The 12,484-nt window shown below is 37.2% G+C and overlaps 1 long non-coding RNA gene across 2 annotated transcripts; it reads right to left on the bottom strand.

Annotated features, from left to right (window-relative positions):
• Positions 1 to 2,447: 2,447 nt before the first annotated feature.
• On the bottom strand, positions 2,448 to 6,477 carry LOC141623853 (uncharacterized). 2 transcript variants are annotated; one of them, XR_012533675.1, is made up of 4 exons: positions 6,107 to 6,477; positions 5,885 to 5,996; positions 5,660 to 5,791; positions 2,448 to 2,970 (listed from the first exon to the last, which is right to left on the bottom strand). It is a non-coding gene; the product is annotated as an uncharacterized LOC141623853 (long non-coding RNA). The 2 variants fall into 2 exon arrangements; XR_012533674.1 differs by having other exon boundaries at positions 5,660 to 5,788.
• Between the last annotated feature and the right edge of the window lie 6,007 nt (positions 6,478 to 12,484).

The following is a 12,484-nucleotide window of genomic DNA, read 5'->3' as shown; positions in this document are numbered from 1 at the left end:
GGTGGAAAGTTAGTGAAACTGTCAAAATTCTTATCTTTGACAAATTCTAGTGATCCACAAACTCCAACCCAGAGTTACTATAAATAATCCAAGACCATGACCATTGAAGGGGAGGACAGACGGACACAAATATTCCAGACGAGCCATACACTAACACACACAAATACCAAATCTATCAAATCCTATACGCTAATACTCCGTCTCAAATATTCTATCCCAGCTTCAAAATCAAAACATACAATAAATTGTCCCAATTTTCATATAAGCGCATAAGAGCCAATAATTAACGACAAAATCGAAATTCATTCATAGTCAACATCCACATAGGCCTGAGGGTACCAGATTCAAATAAGTTTCATCTTTACTCTTTGTTTTTATTTAAATCTTTTAGTTTGTCTTCTATTTATTTTCTCTATTTATTGTGTTAATTAACCTAGTTAATTTGTCTTGTAAATAATTGTATAAAGTTTGTTACTAACTTTCTTTTCTTTTCGTCTTAATTTCGTCAAATATATAATATTACATATAAATAGTAGAGGCCGTCAGTTTGATGGGCGATCCGGGTGCCTAACACCTTCCCTGATCGTACCTTTACCCCCGAATCCGCAATCTTTGGTTCAGACCGGAGTAACGGATCAGTCCCCATACCAGGGATCAAAAGGGGCTTTTTTCCGTTAACTTTATTTTTGTATGTTTTTTATAAAACCTACTGGCGACTCCACCTATTTACTTATTTTCGAAAAAGAAGATTTTTTCAGGGATCTCACAGTGAAATGGCATGAGACCATCTTTAAGCTCACTATATTCCATTCATTCCGTCAACCATTTTATTAACTATAAGCCGATCCAAATCGAGTCAAATGAGATTACATGTATGGGCCGAACACACAAAAGTCAAGAAAGATAAAGAAGCACTGTGTTATTTGGATAGAGATATGGAAAGTGGCCGGCCCATTAATTAAAGAAATATGTCGGTGAAATTAGAAGACAAGTACCACTCGGTTAATCCAGCTATCAACAAGTCAACGACAGAGTAAAGATAGATATTGAGCCCATGGTATATGAGTTACGTTGTATTACGAATCCGAATGGTGGAAAGTTAGTGAAACTGTCAAAATTCTTATCTTTGACAAATTCTAGTGATCCACAAACTCCAACCCAGAGTTACTATAAATAATCCAAGACCATGACCATTGAAGGGAAGGACAGACGGACACAAATATTCCAGACGAGCCATACACTAACACACACAAATACCAAATCTATCAAATCCTATACGCTAATACTCCGTCTCAAATATTCTATCCCAGCTTCAAAATCAAAACATACAATAAATTGTCCCAATTTTCATATAAGCGCATAAGAGCCAATAATTAACGACAAAATCGAAATTCATTCATAGTCAACATCCACATAGGCCTGAGGGTACCAGATTCAAATAAGTTTCATCTTTACTCTTTGTTTTTATTTAAATCTTTTAGTTTGTCTTCTATTTATTTTCTCTATTTATTGTGTTAATTAACCTAGTTAATTTGTCTTGTAAATAATTGTATAAAGTTTGTTACTAACTTTCTTTTTTTTTCGTCTTAATTTCGTCAAATATATAATATTACAAATAAATAGTAGAGGCCGTCAGTTTGATGGGCGATCCGGGTGCCTAACACCTTCCCTGATCGTACCTTTACCCCCGAATCCGCAATCTTTGGTTCAGACCGGAGTAACGGATCAGTCCCCATACCAGGGATCAAAAGGGGCTTTTTTCCGTTAACTTTATTTTTGTATGTTTTTTATAAAACCTACTGGCGACTCCACCTATTTACTTATTTTCGAAAAAGAAGATTTTTTCAGGGATCTCACAGTGGCGACTCTGCTGGGGACTTAGAGGGTAAGACTTGAAATTTATTTGTAAAGTTATATATTTGACCAATAGGAAAACGAGTTTGTCATGAATTTGTTTTCTAGTTTGTTTGCATGCAATTACCAATATGCTTTTGGCCAATTTCATTATGTTACGTAAGTTTGTTCTACCACTCTCTCGTTTCTCATGCGTGGAATTGTATGCTTTATTCGGTCGTCTATTTTGTCAATTGTATTATTACCAGCATGTTTATTGAAAAGACAAAAGAGACATAGGCTCTCCGTAAGCCAATATTATGTCATTCTAAGCTACCCTAATTCACCCTCGGTAAAGTATGTTGTATACTTAGAAGGTTCATTCGACCGACTAGGCCTTACACGTATTTTCCACCTCATGACGTCGCGTTTTGGCAACTCGTCTGGTCCATATGACTGGGGGAGCACAAAAGCGAGAGATACCCTCGGGTATTTTAATGTTGTGAGTACCCAATTGCCAGCCATAAACCTAACCATAGATCCCGTAGAACCTTTGTTAGGCTATATTATGTGTCTTGTTTGTTAATTTTTGACATAATCTTACTCGTAACAAATTAACCAAAAAAAATTATGATAAATAGAATGTGTTCTACATGTGTTAACTAGGATAAGTAGTATGCATTCACATACGTACTTACAGTAGTAAATTAGTCACCAGCATACAAAAAATCTCACATACGTACTTACAGTAGTAAATTAGTCATGGTTGCATTTGCATTGAGTCCTTGCATGTAGTATTGCATCCCACATAGCCATAACTGGTTAGAATAAAGTAGATAAATATAATTATACAATGGCTAAAGCTTTGCGCATCCCATTAATCAAGCGTCCTAACGTGCATTTGATCCATTGAGTCTACATTCCAAGGTCACATTAGGATGTCCCTGTTTTCAAATAGCATTTACCTCGCTTGCAATTTTACCTCGCATTTGCATATAGCTTATACTCGGTAGGCTGTCACCATTTGGCTCGTGTCTGGTTGCATTCCGTCTCGCATCATCATGAACCATCATAGGACAATATATAGGTTTTGCATTTAGGTAGTTCACATGTCAGTTCGGCATTCTATCAGCCGGTCTTGCACACCCAAAATAAAAAAAAAAATAAAAAAAAAATAGTTCAGTCCTTCAGTCAGTCACGCGTCAACAGTAATACCGGCACCTAATTTAGCTCGACCTTTGCATTCATGTAAAAAAAAAAAGAACAGGTCTTTGCATTCAGGTCTTAGCTTTAGCTAGCATTAGATACATGTGCATTCACTATTTAATTTAACTCCATTCTAGTCCTGTTTGCTAAAAAAAAAATTATTTTCTAAAGCTAAGATGTCATGATCCGGGATGGGGAGGAGGAAACAAGACCCTAATTTTAATAGCCACTCTAGCTTGGGAACAAAAGAAGGGTACAAGAAGACTAGACAATACCAACTCACATGTAGTTTCCATCAAAATTTGCTTAAATTAGGACCATCCAAGTCCTTTCTCCGTGACATATTTATAAAAAACACTAAGAGTAAGAACAAATGTCAATAGAATAAGAAAATTCACTCTTATAGTCATATGAACTCATACGAGTGTTCCTGACATTACCTAAAAAAAACACTAGTTTACATAAGTGTCTAATTAAGATAGGACCATCCAAGTCCTTTTTGCGTCCAAAAAAAATGAGCACATGTTATTTTTATTAGTCACTTGTTTTACTTTTTACCCTTAACTAGTAGAATAGACTTGAAATACTTTAGGGCGTATCTTTTTAGTGTAGATTAATCGACCTCTTAGAATCAGCCTAAACGAGGGCGTGCATTTGACCATCTTTTCCATCTCTGTGGTGTGATAATTCCTTGATCGCCGTGTCTCTAGGTGACCTCTAGGTTTGGAGACTCCATCTTTCTACCTGATTCGTCAAATTTCCATGACTACCAAATGAGCACAACTCTCTATCTATCAGATTCGTCAATTTACCATATTCCGTGTGACTACCAGATGAGCACAAATCTCATATAACCGATCAATATCCAAATCTTATCATCCACTATCACTGGTGCTAGAAAACTAGCTCAAAAATATTTAAACCAGATTCTCTGCCCAAAAATATCAAATAAGACAAGGGAGCGCGCACTCCGTGCTATTTTATAGGTGACCACTAGTCCCTTAAAATGAACTTAAGATGTGAGTCTAAGTACCTATGCAAGTTCAAATATATCCATATCCAGTTTCAAAACTCTCAAATATTCAAAGAGAAAAGTTATGATCTCAAATAGATACAACTCCAGTTTCAAAAGATTCAAAATTCACAAGTAAACAAAAATTCCAATCAAATTTGCAATCAACTCCAATGTCAAAAGTCTCAAAAATTCAAAAAGAAAAAAATCAGCAAAGTTGCAATTTTATCCCGTATCAAAAATCTCAAAAATGCAAAAGACAAAAAAAAAAGTTCTAGTCAAAAAGAGGAAAAATTCAAAAGACAAAAACAAAGTTCCAGTCAAAAAGACACAAAAAAAAAAAAAAAAAAAAAAAAGACGAAAAAAAAGTTCCAGGGAAAAAAAATTCCAGTCAAATTTGCAATCAAATTGCAGGGTAGTCACTTTTTCATCTCTCAGACGAGTCAATCCACAGTTACTTTGTCTCCTTACCTCTTGGGACGATCCTTTCATTCATTTAGGTGAGTGAGAGAGGCACACAGATCTCCAGTGTCTTCTAACACCATAGACCCTTCTACTCCATTCCATTTATCACCCTCGTTTAGCATCTAAGAATTCGGTGGAAGTACACTACACTTATACGGTCACAAAAGTATTTTATTTCTATAGTATCAGTTTTGGGTAATTAGCCGAGCTTGTTCTTGTAAAGAGGGCAAAACTCATTTTACAAATCTCAAAATCCAAGGCAAAAAAAAATAAGAAAAAACAAATGGCACAATCACGACCCACACTAGGTCGGAAAAAAAAAAAAGAAAAAAAAAACAGTAGCACGTGTGTGAAAGACACTGATGTAACATGGGGACAATCACGACCCACACCAGGTCGGAAAAAAAAATAAACAGAAGAAAGACCTGAACAGGGGGCTACCACAACAAGCAGCCTCTGGAGGATTGTGTCACAGGGAATCTAAATAGAAGAATTTCAGCCAAAACGAAGGGCCTAAGGGAAAAGTCATTATGCATGTGTTAACAATTTAGAAGACAGCCGTGACCAATAATATTGTAAGGACGTACAATTTGGTAACAACTCAATAGGCACAACACCTAAGCAGCTAGGACTAGAATACTCCGTCCCTGTCCCGGATCATGCTCAATAACACGTTTTTTTTTTAGAAAAAAAAATTAACAGGACTAGTAATGGATGTATCACGTTTCTATAGTCTATTTTAGATATAATGCATCGTCAGTTGGCTAGTGTGGTACTTGTTGTCTCAAGCACGTTAAAATCGTCATTAGTATATACATCGTCAGCATCATATGTTATCATGCATCATCATCATCATCATCAAAATCATGATCATATTGTTGAGGTAGTTGTATTGTAAACACTCAAGCACACCACTTGATTTAGGAGGAAAAAAAAGCATAATTTCAGTTCAATCATATTATCAGTCAAGCTTGGCATTAATGTCACAATTGCGCCATCAATTGAGTCAGGCACACGACTTGATTCGCGAGACCCGATAAAATTATCGGTTCAATCATCAAGCATACGACTTGACCAGTGAAAATACGGAACGGAAAAAAAGCATGAATTTGAAGTCAGTCAGTAAAGAGACAGAATACTTACGATCTGATTTGGAGCTTGAAAGCAAGAATGGAAATCCGATCAAAATCACAGCCAAGAGGTTCGACAGTGCTCCTTTATCAGTCAACTCGTCGCCAATCTATTGCAAAGACGATGGCTACGACGGCACAGCTGCTGTCCCAAATCAGGATAGTACATTTCAGCAATCATTTTAAGAACATAACTTCAAAATCAAAATCAATCAACAAAATAAGAGGAAGCACTTACTTCGACGGGGCTCCTTCATTAGACATCCGATCGCCAATTGGGGGCTCAAATGGCGGCACAAAACCGCTGATCTCATCCCATATAAGGATAGTCAAATTGATCGGCGTTTTCTCTGATGGGCAGCAACAAATGCAAGAAATTAAAATCAATTCATTCACAAAGTGACGATTGATTGGAGCTTCGATGGAGGAACGCGATGCCATTAAAAAGAGAAAAAAAAACCTGAAGTCATAATACGGAGGAAAACTTGATCTGGCATTCCAGCATGCAAACTCCGTTTGAAGACCATCATCTTGTTCCCGATCGGTAGGAGCAAATTAACAATTGATTTGGGGCTGATTTCAGGTGCAAAGTAATAATTGCTTTGGGATTTATGACGATTGAAGAAAAGCGATTCAGAAACAAATGAAAGCTTGGATCACAACTTAGCTAGTGACGATAAGTTAAACATCAATTAGCTTGTTGGTAGAATGATCGTGAAGGATGCAAAATGGATTTTCACTTCCCCTTTGTCAAAAACATACGACGGCTTCAATAACAATGATAAGTTAAAGGGACTTATCCACTTCACTTACGGGACAACTAAGTTATCCGGTTGTTTCTCACCGTGTTTAAGTGTGCGTTTCCTCGGTTTTAAACCCATTCTTGTAAAATAAAATATTACATCTCTCTTTTTTTTTTTTTTGCGAAATAAAATTTCGCAATCAACCAGCCCATTTCGTGAAATAAATTTTTACGATTTTCAAATCTATCTATTTCGAAATAAAATTTTGAAATCCTTTGGTCGGCAGGCCCTAACATGCATCTGAGTTCTTAAAATTAAATTTTCTGAACTTGTCTTTTTGCGAAATAAAATTTTGCAATTTTCAAATCAATTGGTCGGCAGGCCCTCACATGCATTTTAAGTTCTTAAAATACAATTTTCTGAACTTGCCCTTTTTGCGAAATAAAATTTTGCAATTTTCAAATCTATCGGTCGGCGGGCTCTAACACGCATCTAAGTTTGTAAAATAAAATTTTACGATCTTATCCATCCTTTTTTCAAAATAAAATTTTTGAAATACCTTGGTCGGCGGGCTCTGACACGCGTCCTAGTTCATAAAATCAAATTTTGTGTTCTAATCCACCGTTCACCTGCGAAGTTAAGCAAATCCGGTTTCGTTCACTGCGAAGCTAAGCAATCTCATTCCGTTCACTGCGGAATAATCCGCTTTGTTCACCCGCAAAGCAATCCGATTCGTTCACTGCGAAACTAACCAGTCCAGCTTCGTTCACCTGCGAAGCTAAACAATTTCACGTTTTGTTCACCTGCAAAACTAAGAAACATCCCTTGGTCGGCGGGCCCTGATACGCAACCGAGTTCGGGAAATCAGATTTCACGATCTCACCTTTAAGCTAAACAAAGTTTAGCTATACGATCTGATTCCAGGCCGTGAAACAAAGTTTTGTCATGCCACTCGATCCAGGTCATAAAACAAAGTTTTATGATCCTCTATATCCGGATCGCAGCTACTCCGGACGGGTAATATAAGAGGCCCGAGCGTTTTCTTATCCTTTATCTGTCCCGACCGGACTACTTTGACCTTCGTCTTACTCAGACTCGGTCAAAGTGGGGGCTTCTGTAGACACCTCAAAATGTCTACCTAGCCTTATGGGTACCCGATGATGAGGCCAAAACCAAATGACTAAATGAAAATTGACAAAGTTATAATTATTGGCTCTTTACGCTTGATTTTCGGTGAAATGGCATGAGACCATCTTTAAGCTCACTATATTCCATTCATTCCGTCAACCATTTTATTAACTATAAGCCGATCCAAATCGAGTCAAATGAGATTACATGTATGGGCCGAACACACAAAAGTCAAGAAAGATAAAGAAGCACTGTGTTATTTGGATAGAGATATGGAAAGTGGCCGGCCCATTAATTAAAGAAATATGTCGGTGAAATTAGAAGACAAGTACCACTCGGTTAATCCAGCTATCAACAAGTCAACGACAGAGTAAAGATAGATATTGAGCCCATGGTATATGAGTTACGTTGTATTACGAATCCGAATGGTGGAAAGTTAGTGAAACTGTCAAAATTCTTATCTTTGACAAATTCTAGTGATCCACAAACTCCAACCCAGAGTTACTATAAATAATCCAAGACCATGACCATTGAAGGGGAGGACAGACGGACACAAATATTCCAGACGAGCCATACACTAACACACACAAATACCAAATCTATCAAATCCTATACGCTAATACTCCGTCTCAAATATTCTATCCCAGCTTCAAAATCAAAACATACAATAAATTGTCCCAATTTTCATATAAGCGCATAAGAGCCAATAATTAACGACAAAATCGAAATTCATTCATAGTCAACATCCACATAGGCCTGAGGGTACCAGATTCAAATAAGTTTCATCTTTACTCTTTGTTTTTATTTAAATCTTTTAGTTTGTCTTCTATTTATTTTCTCTATTTATTGTGTTAATTAACCTAGTTAATTTGTCTTGTAAATAATTGTATAAAGTTTGTTACTAACTTTCTTTTCTTTTCGTCTTAATTTCGTCAAATATATAATATTACAAATAAATAGTAGAGGCCGTTAGTTTGATGGGCGATCCGGGTGCCTAACACCTTCCCTGATCGTACCTTTACCCCCGAATCCGCAATCTTTGGTTCAGACCGGAGTAACGGATCAGTCCCCATACCAGGGATCAAAAGGGGCTTTTTTCCGTTAACTTTATTTTTGTATGTTTTTTATAAAACCTACTGGCGACTCCACCTATTTACTTATTTTCGAAAAAGAAGATTTTTTCAGGGATCTCACAGCAATGCATTTTTAACATATTAAAAATCATTACATAAAATAAATCACATGCAATGACATAAATAACAATATATGATTTAATATACTTAAAACGGACCATTTAATTATAATTCACAACATCTTGTAATTATAATACATTATTCATTCCAATTATTGTTTCATAAACAATAAAAATATCATCTAATTTTAAAGGATTAATTAACTTGTATCATAATACAATTAATTAATTTATCAATTAAGAGTGTTACCCTATACGTATGACCTTAAGGGATCAACTGATCATCACCGTCACACGACAGTAATGTCAAACTCTAGTCAGCCAACCATTACCGATTAATGTTGATCAGTTAACAATAATTTATAACTTTCCCTCATGTATTCATATCATGAGATTTAAACATGTGATCACATTATAGTCGAGGGCACATACTCCAACAATATGCCACTTGTCCGAGACAAGTGTGCGTCACCAATTATCTTGTCCTATTACTATCTCCCGCTCAATGCAAGGTGTCTTGCAGGTCGTACTTACATTTGATCATATAATGAGTGGTTTCCTCGATCTGGAGAATAACTGTCTGACCGGAATCATCTACCGTAGATACCTTCCGCGCGTGGCCACGCAATTTCAGTTCATTACTCCTCGAGTGGCCTTGAGATATAAGATAACCCTGACTAGGGGTGGACAATTCCTATTGCACTTTTCCCTTCGCATAGCCGCGACTCATTATAACCCAAAATGTGCCCATTTGACCCCAATTATGAAGGTCATTGAACACAAATCAAAGTTACTTTGAAGTTGTGCCATCTTAGGTGAATAGTCTTTAGTCAAAGAATTGACTCATAAGAATACTATAGTAGCTCTCGCCACGACCAGGCTATATAAAAATTTCCAGAACTCTATAAGCGGTCATAAGCCCAAAAGAGTGTCCCATACAGTCTGCCTATGTGATCGATTAGTCATCTCTCATGACTCTATGGCATCTGAACTTGCCATCAATCGCATCACACTCTAGTTAGTTCGAGATGTCACCTCATGTAAGTAACTATAGGCGTTTACTATGTCAATCTAGTTCACTTTAATGGGGTTCAATGATGTCTCAACAACCCATTTGGATATGACAAAGTAATAAAAAAAAATTTAAAAGACAAATGCGATTATTATTCTATATGAACAAATAAAACAACATTTTATTTTATATCAAATATTCTAGTACAAACTGGGCATACGTTTAAGCCCCATGGATACAACATGTCCATCATGTTTAGCCTGCGATAAAGGCTTAGTGAGTGGATCCGCTGAGTTATCATCCGTCCTAACCTTACAGATCGCAATTTTCTTTCTTTCAATAAAATCTCTAATAATATGAAATTTTCTGAGTACATGTCTAGATCTATTACTAGAATTTAGCTCTCTAGCTTGGAAGATGGTTCCATTGTTGTCACAATAGAGAGTAATGGGATCTTTGGTGGTAGGAACTACTTTTAGCCCTTCCACTAATTTCCTAATCCACACAGCTTCCTTGGCAGCTTCTGATGTTGCAACGTACTCAGCCCCCGTAGTAGAATCCGCAATCACAGCTTCCTTGAAGCTTCTCCAGCTGACGGCACCACCATTGAGCATGTACACAAATCCACCTTGTGATTTCATGTCATCTCTATCTGTTTAAAGCTCGAGTCTGTGTAACCCTTAACACATGGCTCGGAATCTCCTCCAAGCACTAAGATAGAATCCTTAGTCCTTCGCAAGTACTTGAGGATGTTTTTAACATCTATCCAGTGACTCTAACCTGGATTCTCTTGATATCTACTTATCATGCTTAAAGCATATGAGACATCTGGACGAGTGCATATCATGGCATACATGATTGATCCAATAGCGGAAGCATAGGGAATCAACTTTATCCGTTCAACATCTTCGGGTTCGGAGGGTGATTGAGACTTGCTCAAAATTATCCCACTACCCATAGGAATTAAGCCTCTCTTAGACTGGTCCATGTTGAAGCGTCAAAGAATCTTATCAATATAAGATTCTTGACTTAATGCCAATATCCTTTTGGGTCTATCTCTATAGATCCGGATACCTAATATGCGTTGTGCTTCTCCTAAATCCTTCATTCGGAAATGATTTCCTAGCCACTCCTTGACGGAAGATAACATAGGAATGTCATTTCCAATAAGTAGCATGTCATCCACATACAATATTTGGAACACAACATTGCTCCCACTGAACTTCATGTATAAACATGGTTCCTCAACACTTCGAGTAAAACCATTTTCTTTTATGACATGATTAAATCGATGGTTCCAACTTCTTGATACTTTCTTAAGACCATAGATGGATCTCTTAAGCTTGCATACTTTGTTAGGATTTTTAGGATCTATAAAATCTTCGGGTTGTATCATGTACACCTCCTCTTCTAAATGCCCATTTAGAAAAGTGGTCTTGACATCCATTTGCCATATTTCATAGTCATGAAATGCGGCGATCGCTAACAGTCTCCGAATTGATCTTAGCATAGGTACGGAGGCAAAGGTTTCGTCATAGTGAAGACCATGAACTTGAGTAAAACCTTTTGCCACTAGTCTAGCCTTGTAGACATCATCATATCCTTCTATGTCATTCTTTACTTTGAAGATCCATTTGCACTGAAGAGGTCTTACCCCTTCAGGCAAATCCACCAAGTTCCAAACTTGATTTTCATGCATAGAACTCATTTCGGATTTCATGGCTTCAAGCCATAAAGCTGAATTAGGACTAGAGATTGCAGCTTTGTAGGTGGCGGGTTCGTCACTTTCTAGAAGCAATACATCAAGACTCCCATCCTCTTGGATAAGTCCAACATATCTATCAGGATGGCGAGAAACTCAACCCGACCTCCACGATTGTGGAATAACAAAAGAATTAGACGACGAAGGAACGTCTTCTTGCGTCTCTACTTCGGTTTGTGGCTCTTGAACTTCGTCAAGTTCAAAATTTCTCCCACTCTCTCTCTCTTAGAAATAAACTCACTTTCTAAGAAGACAGCCTCACTAGACATAAACACTTTGTTTTCATGAGGTTTGTGGAAGTAATATCCCCGGGAGGTAATGGGGTAACCTACAAAGATGCATTTTTCGGATCGTGGGGCTAGCTTGTTGTCGGTCTTTACCTTGACTTAAGCATTACATCCCCAAATCTTCGTATAGGATATATTAGGAACCCTTCATTTCCACATCTCATATGGAGTCTTTTCAGTTGCTTTTGTCGGACTATTGTTAAATAATTTGATTGCGGTTTGGATTGCAAATCCCCAAAACGAGTCGGGTCACTCGGTTTGACTCATCATGGATCGAACTATATCTAGTAGGGTTCGATTTCTCCTTTCGGCAACACCATTTACTTGTGGTGTACCGGGCGGAGTGAGTTGTGACACGATGCCACAACCTTTCAAGTGTGAATCAAATTCGTTACTAAGATACTCTCCACCACGATCGGATCGTAGTGCCTTTATCTTCTTGTTCAATTGGTTTTCTACTTCATTTTGAAATTCTTTAAATTTCTCAAAAGCTTCACTCTTGTACTTTATTAAGTAGATATACCCATATCTACTTAAATCATCGGTGAAGGTAATGAAGTAGTCATAATTACCCCTAGCGGTGATAGTCATCGGTCCACATACATCGGTATGTTTAAGTCCCAATAGTTCACTAGCTCGATTCCCTTTACCACTAAAAGGATTACGAGTCATTTTGCCTAGGAGGCAAGATTCGCATATACCATATGATTGAAA

The sequence above is a fragment of the Silene latifolia genome, chromosome X (genome assembly GCF_048544455.1).
Source record: "Silene latifolia isolate original U9 population chromosome X, ASM4854445v1, whole genome shotgun sequence".
In the NCBI taxonomy this organism is placed as follows: domain Eukaryota; kingdom Viridiplantae; phylum Streptophyta; class Magnoliopsida; order Caryophyllales; family Caryophyllaceae; genus Silene; species Silene latifolia.
Note: the sequence above shows the minus strand (reverse complement) of the source record. Positions and strands in the feature narration are given on the sequence as shown.